This window comes from Pieris brassicae, chromosome 2 (assembly GCF_905147105.1).
Source record: "Pieris brassicae chromosome 2, ilPieBrab1.1, whole genome shotgun sequence".
NCBI lineage: Eukaryota > Metazoa > Arthropoda > Insecta > Lepidoptera > Pieridae > Pieris > Pieris brassicae.
The window spans coordinates 17,224,849-17,235,890 of NC_059666.1; the positions used below are offsets into that span (position 1 = coordinate 17,224,849).

General features: G+C 28.9%; 1 protein-coding gene across 1 annotated transcript in view; it reads right to left on the reverse strand.

Annotated features, from left to right (window-relative positions):
• Nucleotides 1-9,693, reverse strand: part of LOC123720192 — a 30,224-nt gene extending 20,531 nt beyond the window's left edge. Inside the window, exon 1 of the mRNA XM_045676722.1 lies at nucleotides 9,596-9,693. The gene's annotated coding sequence lies outside the window, so the exon portion shown is untranslated. The remainder of the gene's footprint in view (nucleotides 1-9,595) is intronic.
• Between the last annotated feature and the right edge of the window lie 1,349 nt (nucleotides 9,694-11,042).

Here is an 11,042-nt window from a genome sequence, read left to right on the forward strand (position 1 = left end):
TCTAATTTACTTGCAAAGGCCAGCTATAGATGGTGAGCCAGCGCATCTGTTCTGGAAACTAATTAACTGTAAAAGCTAACACAAGAGACTGCAATTATTTCCGAGATGTATTTTAAACTAATTCATTAAGAGCATTATTAACTTGTTGCTGAAGAGTGATTTTATTTCACAGTTTTAGTTTTTACCACTTAAGTTTTTCCTTAGCTTCAAGATAGTAATTGAAATAAATATAACAGGACAACCATCTTACATAATACAGTAAATTATTAGTTTAACATATATTTTGCTTTGCTTTCACGATTGGCATTTGCAGGATGTTACGTGAGACGTGTTAGGTGTAAAATGTTGTTACTGATTTTGAAATGTAATTTTTTGATTTTATCTTGATAAGTACTAAATAAATATTACGTCCCGCCTAACGTATTGTGAAATATTTATGTGAAACATAAAAAAGATGGTGCGCGTGTAGATAGTAACCGTTTCAGCGAACTTCCCATAAAATATTTCTTGCCCGCTGCGAGCGACCCACGCTAAGTAATATTTACTTTAATGAGAAACGAATGACGTGACCCCACATACAAACTGATGTTTTATAGAATATACATTATATAATGGGACTCAGCTATAGTGTTGCTAAATGTTTAAGCACTGCATCCTTCATTTTTATAACTAAAACTGCATTTATTTAACGTACAAATAATTTAATAGATAAAGATAAATAATAAATAAACTTCCATAACAAAGTTCCTACTTTAAAAAAACCAATACCGCTACAATGTTTTTTATCTGTTACGTTTCATTTGTTTTGGTCAAATATTGGTTAGTGCTTAATTTATATTAATACACTCAGATACTCTATGAAAAACATCGCTATCTAAAAACAGTATTCAGTAATCTATACAAATATCTAGGCATATACAATAAAGATTTACCCCCTAATGTAATACGAGGAGCGGAAATCGCTTCACAAACTTTCTAGATCTATGATTTAACACAGGTCGTTGGTTGAAAAATGGCGAGATCATCTACCTGTAGTGAGTCACTTTAGTGGAGTGCTTTTAACTAATAACAGACCTACGTCATTTGTCCACGCGATAGCCCATTAAACATGCTTCTCCGTGCTGCTTCACGGTGCATAGTAATTAAGCCTTTGTGTTCTATGCATAAAGCTCAATGTTGTATGAATATTGGCAAGTATATCGTCCTTTGATGGCACACGTTCATGTAGGATGAAATTGGTGTTTTTTTTAAATTTTACATCAGTTATTTTAGAAGATTTATTGGAGCTGTTTTTTATATGCTGATACTATTAAGACTTTGATGACGGCTATATATTTATTATTCTATGATGGTATTTATAATCACGTGCTTATAAAAATAAATAAAAGATTTTTATGGTTACTTAACAATATCTGATGCACTACAACACTTGATAATAATTACATATTTAACTTCTAGTATTCTGTTATAATATCATATTCTAAAATGGGCGAGATACGCCCCGACTACATCGGCAATATTATTATTAAAATCAATCCTATTGCACTGTTTTATTAAGAACTAACTGTAAAATATCTGTTGTCATCCCAGAATAAAGCATTTATTTTTATTTTATGGGAGAGTATCGTAACAGACATTTATAATTAAGGTATCTTTAGAACAAAGAGGCATTTCTTACTAAGTTAATCAAATTTGTCAAATTTTGTAAAAAGAAATGTATTTTGCGTAAAGACACCGCAGCCACTGTAGGAAAGCAATAGAGACTTAACTGAATCATGCCCTTAGATAATTTAAATTTCTCCCGAGAATATCTCCTTAATTAATGAGCACCTCGATATAAGGGCAGGCTTTGCGACAAGTAATTTACATCTTCACTAATTCACTACACACACTGACTTCAAAATATATTATATGCCTTTATTTAACATTGTATTTGAGCAGATTTTATCGTAAAATCAGATTCTATTTTTTATAATTTGTCAATACTGTTTCTGATAATTAATTTGTGATTCATTTCTGTTAGATTCTTCATATTTATTCTTGTTTGTCGGTTGCTTTTTACTGAAAGAATAATTTTCTAGTTATTAGTAAAAGGTTTTGAATTTTAATTGTGATACAAAATCACAAGCATATTTCTGAGTTTTATTAAATATAAAGGTTTAAATGTTAAGTGTAAACCTTGAGCTCCCAAATATCAGAATAATAGGTATTTTGCATAAAATAGCAACTTGTTATAGTTTTAGTATGTGACAACAAAACTAGAGAATTTAATTGACTATTGGGTGTCCCTGACAGAAAATACTTATAAATAATACATATAATTAATCACAATTCACATGCAAGTTCTCTTTCGTATGCTGCTGTAGTAGTTCGAAAATGCTAAATTCACTCATTTATAATTTTCATATTCTCTCGACATGGCCTACAAAATTTTCGAATAAACAAGGCCTCTACGCTGTCAACGCTTTATTAACTTTTTAATTATTATAAAATACGAAGCGGCGCTTATTTCCTGTGTTTTATCGTTTCAGTAAGAAGCCAAGTATATTTTAATTAGCATAATTATTAGTTAAGCTTCAAGATTAAAAAAGATTTCTTTCGTTTTTTTAGATGGCAAACATTTACGAAATACTTTAAAAAATTTAAGTTAGATTTATAAATAAAAATATATGCAAGAGGAAATTAATAGCAACGAACTGAAAAATCAATTGTAAGTAATATATATCAATAAGCTATTGGAAATAAATATCAGATATATTATGAAGGTTACAGCCCCGTTATAGCTTAGGTCGGGAAATGAAAACTGTCATGCATCCAATCTAACAGAAGACAAGCTGAAACAATGACGTCACTCTGTCCATTTTCTCGTCAAAGGGATTCTAAATATAGCTATGACTTCGTTGAAAGGTTCTTGTAATTGAATAAGATTTCAATATAATTTGCTAACTTTAATCTTTAGATTGACTGTAGGTTGATAATGTAATTGTTAATTCGCTTTACGTTTAGACAATTTAAATAAATAATGTTTTACTGTAAGATTCAAAACCACGTTTGATGCCGTATTCAGAGCAGAGTATTTAATTACATGTATGGACTGAATTTATATTTAGTGAGTGTAAAAGTTTGTAACTTACCTATAAAAAAATGTGTGCGTGTACTAGTGTACACACGTAAGAAGTTATTTTTCAAAAAAATATCTACTATAACTTTATCTAATATAATTGGTTAAATACAATTATATTAGATAAAGTTTAACAAAAGGCTTTTATTATCATAGACATGAATACAAATAATACAATTATTTCGTTTTACCTTATTACTACTAAGATTATTACAGAATTTCATTAATTGTAATAGATTTATTACTATCATTATTATCGTTATTATATATTTTTATTATTAATGGCTTCGAATCTCTTCGAATCAATCGTGGTAGGGACAAGAAAAAGATGGCACATAACGGAAAAATGTGACGCGTAACCGAAAAATGTGACGGTATTTTTTTTTCCAACGCCGATAAAGAAGTTTCACTTCCATTAAACTATTTCACTTTTTAGCTCTTGATTAATGGTGAACTAATTTAGATCATTCCAAATCGACTAACCATTAATTAAGGACTCTAAAACCCACAGTAGGTAATAAAAGGCGTAGCGCTTTAAACTTCTAGAAATGTCCGTAGACCGTAATACATTACGTAGAGGTTCTACAGGATTTGTGTAGCCTCAATGTGCACGGTGTGTATGTAAGGAATGAAATAATGTCACACATGTCGCTATCGTAACTTTACATTAAAATAATTCAAACTATACAAGTAATGTTCAACGGATGATTTAATTAGTAATTAATAGTTCCAGAATTCACCTTTAGTGGCTTTGTAGGCGTGGTAGATAATTATAATCTAATATAATATAATAAAATATGATAATATAGAATCTATAAAATTCAAAATATTTTATAAATTAAATCGTAGCAGATCAAAGAACAGTATTTGTTAGCTTTAATATAAATCAAACAATGTTAAGATTCTACGTAATTTAATACATAATTCATATCTCGCTTTAGGAATTGTTTGCACTCCCATGATTGAAGCAAAATTTCTAGGAAAATTTACAACAACCCGGTTAATTACAGCTTGAGAAATGTTATTTCTTAAAACTGAGGAGCGTGTATGTATTATGATTGTTTATTTATTTTTAAAAAAATAGCACTTATCCCACAGAACATGTTTAAAATCGTATTCTTTTTGATTTGATTTTATTATATAATTTGCTATTAAAATTGAGGTAGAGTATAATAAAAGAGTTTATATTTATTTATATTATTGTTGTATATATTTGATATTTGATTTGTATGTTTAATATAGGATACAACTTAAAAAAGTTTATTAAAGTTTCGTAAAATGTAATTACATTTTAGGCCTAATAAAATGGTATAAAATTGCACACACATGTCAAACGGTGCTTTACAAAGGAGGGTATTAAAACTGAAGCAATTCCCACTGGATGTAAATTAGGTAGTGCGTAGGGAGTAATTACAAGCGACGAGAGAAACGTTTATACCAGTATTTCATTTTTAATTTCAGGCCGGATGTTTGCGGCTTCTTTTACGTTCGTATGAGGAATTTTATATCCAGGAATTATTTTTTTTTAAATGATAATGTATTTTCAACAACGAACTTAAATCTGGATTTTAATATAAGACTTGTATTGTGTAGTTCTAGCATTCAATTAATATTGATGGAATCGACAACATGCAGCCTTCGAAAGAAAATGTTAGTTTTATTAAAATAAGTTAAATCATAATTTATATTTGATTTATGGAATTAAACCAATGTTTTACATTCACTATTATTTGGAGATAAAAATTCGTTATAAGCGCGTGTATTTATTTTATTATTAGATTGAGATTATAGACTTTACTTTAATTTCTTGTCATTTTTTTTTATAATTCTAGTGAATTTATAATATATTCAATGCAATTCCTAGTTAAATTTCAACTCGTAGAACTAATTTCAATCAAAACTATACATTAGTAATTCTGTTTGCGATAAAGTTAGTCTTAATATTTCCTATTAGTTGCAAAGTTGACGGAGTGAATATTTTATACAAAGTTACACATTACGACGGTTTGCATTGGAAATTAAAATATATACTTATTAACGAATCAACTTAGTAGCTGACTAAAACCAAACCTTAATACGTTTTAGTTATATAACAAAGTGGTGATATTGTAGAAAGTAATTCTTAGAGCTCATAAACCAATTCTAAAAATTCTTTGAATATTTTAGGAGTGGAGGCAATGTGACGTATTGGAGATTGATATTTGTGTTTTCTTGTTTATAAGAAAACTTGGGCAGGAAAAGCTAGTATTGATTTATTAAGGCATTATTAAAATTACTATAACACAAACAAGATTTGGTTAAACGTATGACCCTAAATTCTGAGATTATTCTTTAAATAAAATATAATAAAGAAATCATAGTCAAAAATTAAATATAGTGCGATTAAATATAGATGAATGATACAACTTCTCTTTAAAGGAAAATGTTTAAGGATATAAACATGTACAGAAGTACCACAGGATAGAGCGCCACTTGTTTCTTTAATTAATACAACAGTTTGGTCTATTATTTGTAATTGAAGTAGTTATATAAAACACGTACATTAATGGTCATTATCGGCAAAAACTCTTTCCTCGAATTCTGTTTTAACCTAATTGGTATTTAGCGTGAATTTTACAAATAACAAAAAAATGAACTGTTTCAATACGAGCTGTTTTTGTGACGTAATTTGTGGTTTAAATTTTTTACAAAATATATTTCACTAAATACAAGGTGTATTTGTTATATTTTTTTATTCTTTAGATTTTGCTCTACCCAGAATTAGGGAAAAAGAAGAGTGTTTTTGTTAAACTTTTGGTAAATAATTAAGGAAATATTTTTAATATACTTTGTTGGGTAGTAAAAAAATATTGTTACTTAGTCTGTAAACGTACAATTTAAAAATTCTCGCAAACACTAAACATTCCACTTAATGCGTAAGACATACAGGACATTCATATTAGAAACAAAGCCTCGAGACTCAAGTGACATGTCGGGACAAAAGTATCTTGACTAGAGCAATGGGAATTTCACGTACGGCGACTGTAACAAGTACTTGTGAGCCTTACTTCAAAACACGACACTTTTTTTTACATAAATTATACGTAAGTAGTTATGTTTAACTGTCTCATTAGTAGGCGACAGGGGCATCGCAGTAAAAGGTTTTTTTTAATAAGGTCGTAAGTCACATGTGTGTTTTTTATGCCAAAACTTACATGTTATATAAATACTTATTATAGCCTGTTAGTTAATCTTGCGACTACCAACTATCAGGTCGATCGATCGAACCATGGATTGGACCTTTTACTCAAAATGCCGATGTAAATGATGTAATAAATTCGTATTTATATCCGGTAAGTATTTTTTAGTAGAATGTGTATATGTGTTAAATAATAAATGTGTGTATCAGTTCACAGAATGTTACTATTTTGTTTATTAAATTCTCTCTTACAGTATATAAAAAGCGTTGCAGTAGCAGGTGGTGTTGTCGAGACGTACGTGTTCCGTTTGAGAAACAGAAAACATCACAATGGCTGTCTGTTGAGCTAACACTACAATGTATAAGCTTAAACTACGGTTTATTTAAAGAATACTGCAGTTACTACATTTAAACGACGTGCGATACTAATAAAATTAATATAAAACACTATAACTGAAATAAACATGAACATGTTTAGACCGTGCAATGCCACATTGTTTTGATGGGGTTGAAGAACAATCAAAATGACATAAGTACCGTATGTGATTATATATAAAAATAACACCAAGAAACTGATACGAAAAATAGTTCTTGTTAGTGATTCGAAAACGAATTTATCAAACACTAGTGGAACCGACACACGTTGTCCTGTTAACACTACTTAAATATAAAATTAAAAACTAAAACCAAAAAGATATAATTGTAAATAATCTGAACTATTACCGAAACCATTGAAATAATAAAAAGTCCTAAGTCCGTCTAAGATCATATGATATAGATATAGATTTATACTACGACGGGCTCTTTTGCAGGACTATTTAAGATAAACATTAACATCATACATTATTTCAACAATATCTTTATAAATTATAGCCTATGTGTTATTCTGATATATAAGCTATATTATTAAAATCCATTCCGTAGTTTTGCAACAAAAAAAAACAACAAACAAAAAAATTGCAACAAGTTAAATAATTTTTAACATACGTATTCAAAGAAGCATAATTTAAGTTTTATATATGTATCAATTAAACTAATACAAAACCCAGCAAATATGGCTACCTCTTAAAATTCAAATATCTTCTGAATATGGAAATTAAATTATATGAGGGTAAACCTTGGTCTTTCTTATATTCTCAATAGCTAATGCTCGGTTTACATAAGGAACGTGAATTCCATTTGCTCTTCCAATTTTCGATATATAACTTACCAAAATTGAAATGTGCTTACTAGCGAGTGTGATTCTACTTAATGTGTTTCAATACTATTTAATAATGCAACCCCTCATGAAGGACTTAAGGTAACTTTCGGAGTACTGAATTAACAGGAACGTTTTGACATTCCGAAGTGTTATCGGCTCTGAATCTTAAATGAAGATAAAGATTATGATTCCGTTTCGACATTGGATGGCTTCATAATTTAAAATAATTATATTTGCTTTTATTACTCAAAATAACACCAAAACCGTGTAAATGTAAATTAAAATATAAAAATGTAATATTTTCATTAAAATAAACATAAATACATTATCCATATAAATAAACGATGTAGGCATACATTTTTAAAAGCTAGTGGTTGCTAAATTCTAAAGCTTTTTTAATGATATGGAAGCTCTTTAATCCGATTATCTGTTTTTAATTGGTCTAAAAGCTTAAAAGATTGAAAGCCGCAATTCAAAGAGTTTATCTTTATCTAGATAACTGCTATGTTTTTAAGATAGTATTATTTGTATTTTGTTTTTTAATAACCACGTTTGAATAGTAAAAAATGAATTCTATTTCCGTAAAAAATATGCGAAATGTCACATACATTTACGCCCCGTTAATTCATTAATAGTCTATTAATAAATTAATCTAAAATTAAGTAACGAAATAAAACCATATAAACATAAAATACTATTTAAAAGAAATCCAAAGATTGGTTGCGAATTATTTTTTTGTGTTGGCATCTTGTTATGGAATAGGATGAAAACACTGTATTAAACTTTCAAGACTTCACGTTACATATAATACCGCCCTAACATGAACAAATTGCCATAACTAGTCATAATTCTAGATTCACCATTGAACAGAAAAAGAGGTTTTCTAACTCAAATATAAGGTGACATTAATCATTAAGCTTATATGAGCTAGGATATAACCTGAATTATGGGTAAAGGTATTTATGAAGATTCGTAGAGTATCAATACCAATATAGTGCTAGAGAACCTTCCAAACGAAATATTTTTTGATACTGTGAATCCAAATTATAAAAATATTTTTCAATTCTAAAGGTTATATTAAAATAAATAATTAAACATGATTAAACTCTGTTTAAAATCTTTTCATTTAAATTGAATACTGTAGATAAATCATGATAACGATGTAAAAAAGCAGTTTATTCTATAACTTTTAGAACTTGCCGAATAAACTTAATAGCTTGAAATTCTATTTATGAATTGACTTCAATGCCGATTGTGGCTCGGTGATAATAAATTGTTTGATAGAATTTACCTTAATTTATAAAAATATTATTTTTAAAACCTTAATTAAATTAAGCCTTCAAACTTTGACACCTTCTGATTCACTTTTGGAATCAAACTATACAAATAACGATTTACAGCTAAGCTATTAGCTTTGACGTAAAACTTAAGAGTTGTTTTTCCTTAATGTTTATTACTATTTTAAAAAAATATCAAACTATGACGGTACGGTGGTAATTAGTGCGGTGATCATGGTTTATACCAAGCTGTCGCCTAAAATATATAAAAATATGAACTGAATAAAAATGACTTAAACAAACTAATTTCAATTTTATTATAGTAGCAACAGCAGGTCCGTAACCATTCTTATGTAATTTATATTAAAAAAGCAAAATTCCACAGCTTTTATACACCGAAGCAACCCACCCATCCTCTTTTAAGAAGAGATAAAATAAGGGTTTTCATAAACTCATACAAAAGTTTTCATCATGTATCAAAACAGATGATAATAAATTTTCATAACTTACTCGAAGCCTAATAAATTGAGAGTTTGTCGAACAAATTTCAATATCACGATAACACCACAAGCTCATTTCAAACTTGTCTTATGATATACTACCTTACGGCTTGCGAAATAAAATTTAGGTCACAGACAATTTTAGATTGTATAAGATATATAGTGTTCTCTTGCGCAGCGCATGCGTGTTCGTTATTAAATCAAAAAGTTAGTTGTAACTTTTTGGACGTCAAAAAAACTATGCTAATTTTAAAACCTAATTTCTGTTGTTTGAGCCAGTTTTGGTTAAAAAAATAAAAAAGAGGTTTTAAGATTTACCGTCGTAATCACTGTCATGTATCATGAAATCCGTCACCTGTGGAGTCGACTTTACACTGGGCGGGATTTTCCGACGAACCGAGTGCTTTGTACCCGCTCCACGGTAGTACTGAGTGAGATTCCCGTCCCGCGCATCGACCGCCCGCCTCACCCTCCCGTATCTTTACTTCTATAATCTTTAAGCATTATTGTTTGAAGATTTTTATTAGCAGAGGTATTTTTAAAGGCTTTGCAACATTTGCGTGTAAACTTTTTCGACTTTCGTGGGGAAAGTTGAGTAGCACTGAGCGTGAAAAAGATAGATATTTTGTTATTGATTGAATTTTAGCGATGTTGGCATTTGATCTTTTTACTTTACTTATAGACTAGTGTTTCGTCTAAGTGTGATTGTTTTACTATTATTACATGTACATGTATGTATCATTTAACACTTAAGTAAAATAGGTATTGCCCCCACCAAAGGTCAATTAAAAATAACATTTTCCCATATAGATTATCCGTTAGTTTCTTATTTTAGCTTTTAAAATCCCTAATATTGGTATCTAGTATTCCTATATAAACCATAAATCAGAACCAACAGCCTTATACATATAATCAAGAACATTCAAAGTCTATTATTATCGTTGACCTCTTTCATAATGATTTAAAATGTATACTTTAGAACAATACAGACGCGTTTATATAAAACCTACGCACTTTCCACCCACTCACAAGACATCCTTTATGTGAACCACGGTCAATGGCTATAATGTATTAATACAATATTAGCTGTGAATCAAAGACAAGTCTAAACTTTCGGGAATTAATAAATTAATGAAAAAAATCAATAATACACCAATTTTTATTCATTAGTCACATATAAGTAAGTAACAATTAAACAGAATTCTGCATTTGTAATGAGTTAGTACTGTAACTTAGGTTAGGATTTACATTATATTTTTTTTCGTTACGTTTTCTTTCTTCACTACATGTAGGCTTACGAAAATATCCACGAAGTAAATTAATTTATATATTAACGTGTCTTCTCATACTAAAGTGTATAAAGTTTTAATTACTTTTCTCTCTTTGATATATCAAGTTAGTTGATAATTTAATATTACTTCATAGTGTATTAATTATTATTTCATGTCATTCTTTGCTGTTTATACTTAATATAGTACTGTTTAAACAAATAGTTTTCACTTTAGGTTTGTTACGTTTTTAAACAGATGTGAATATAATTATTATAATATTAATTCAAATATGATTGAAACTTCTCAGACTCAACCTAACGGAAAATGAAGATTTTATATGGTTTCAGTTCCGAGCACGAGACAAATTAGTAAACAAATAATTTGCTAACCAATTCGTCAAACTTTTTTTAAGGTAAATAAACGTGAGTGAAAAACAATGATTAAACGTGAGTGAAAACGTGAAAGACAATATTTGATATCAGTGTATTGTATAC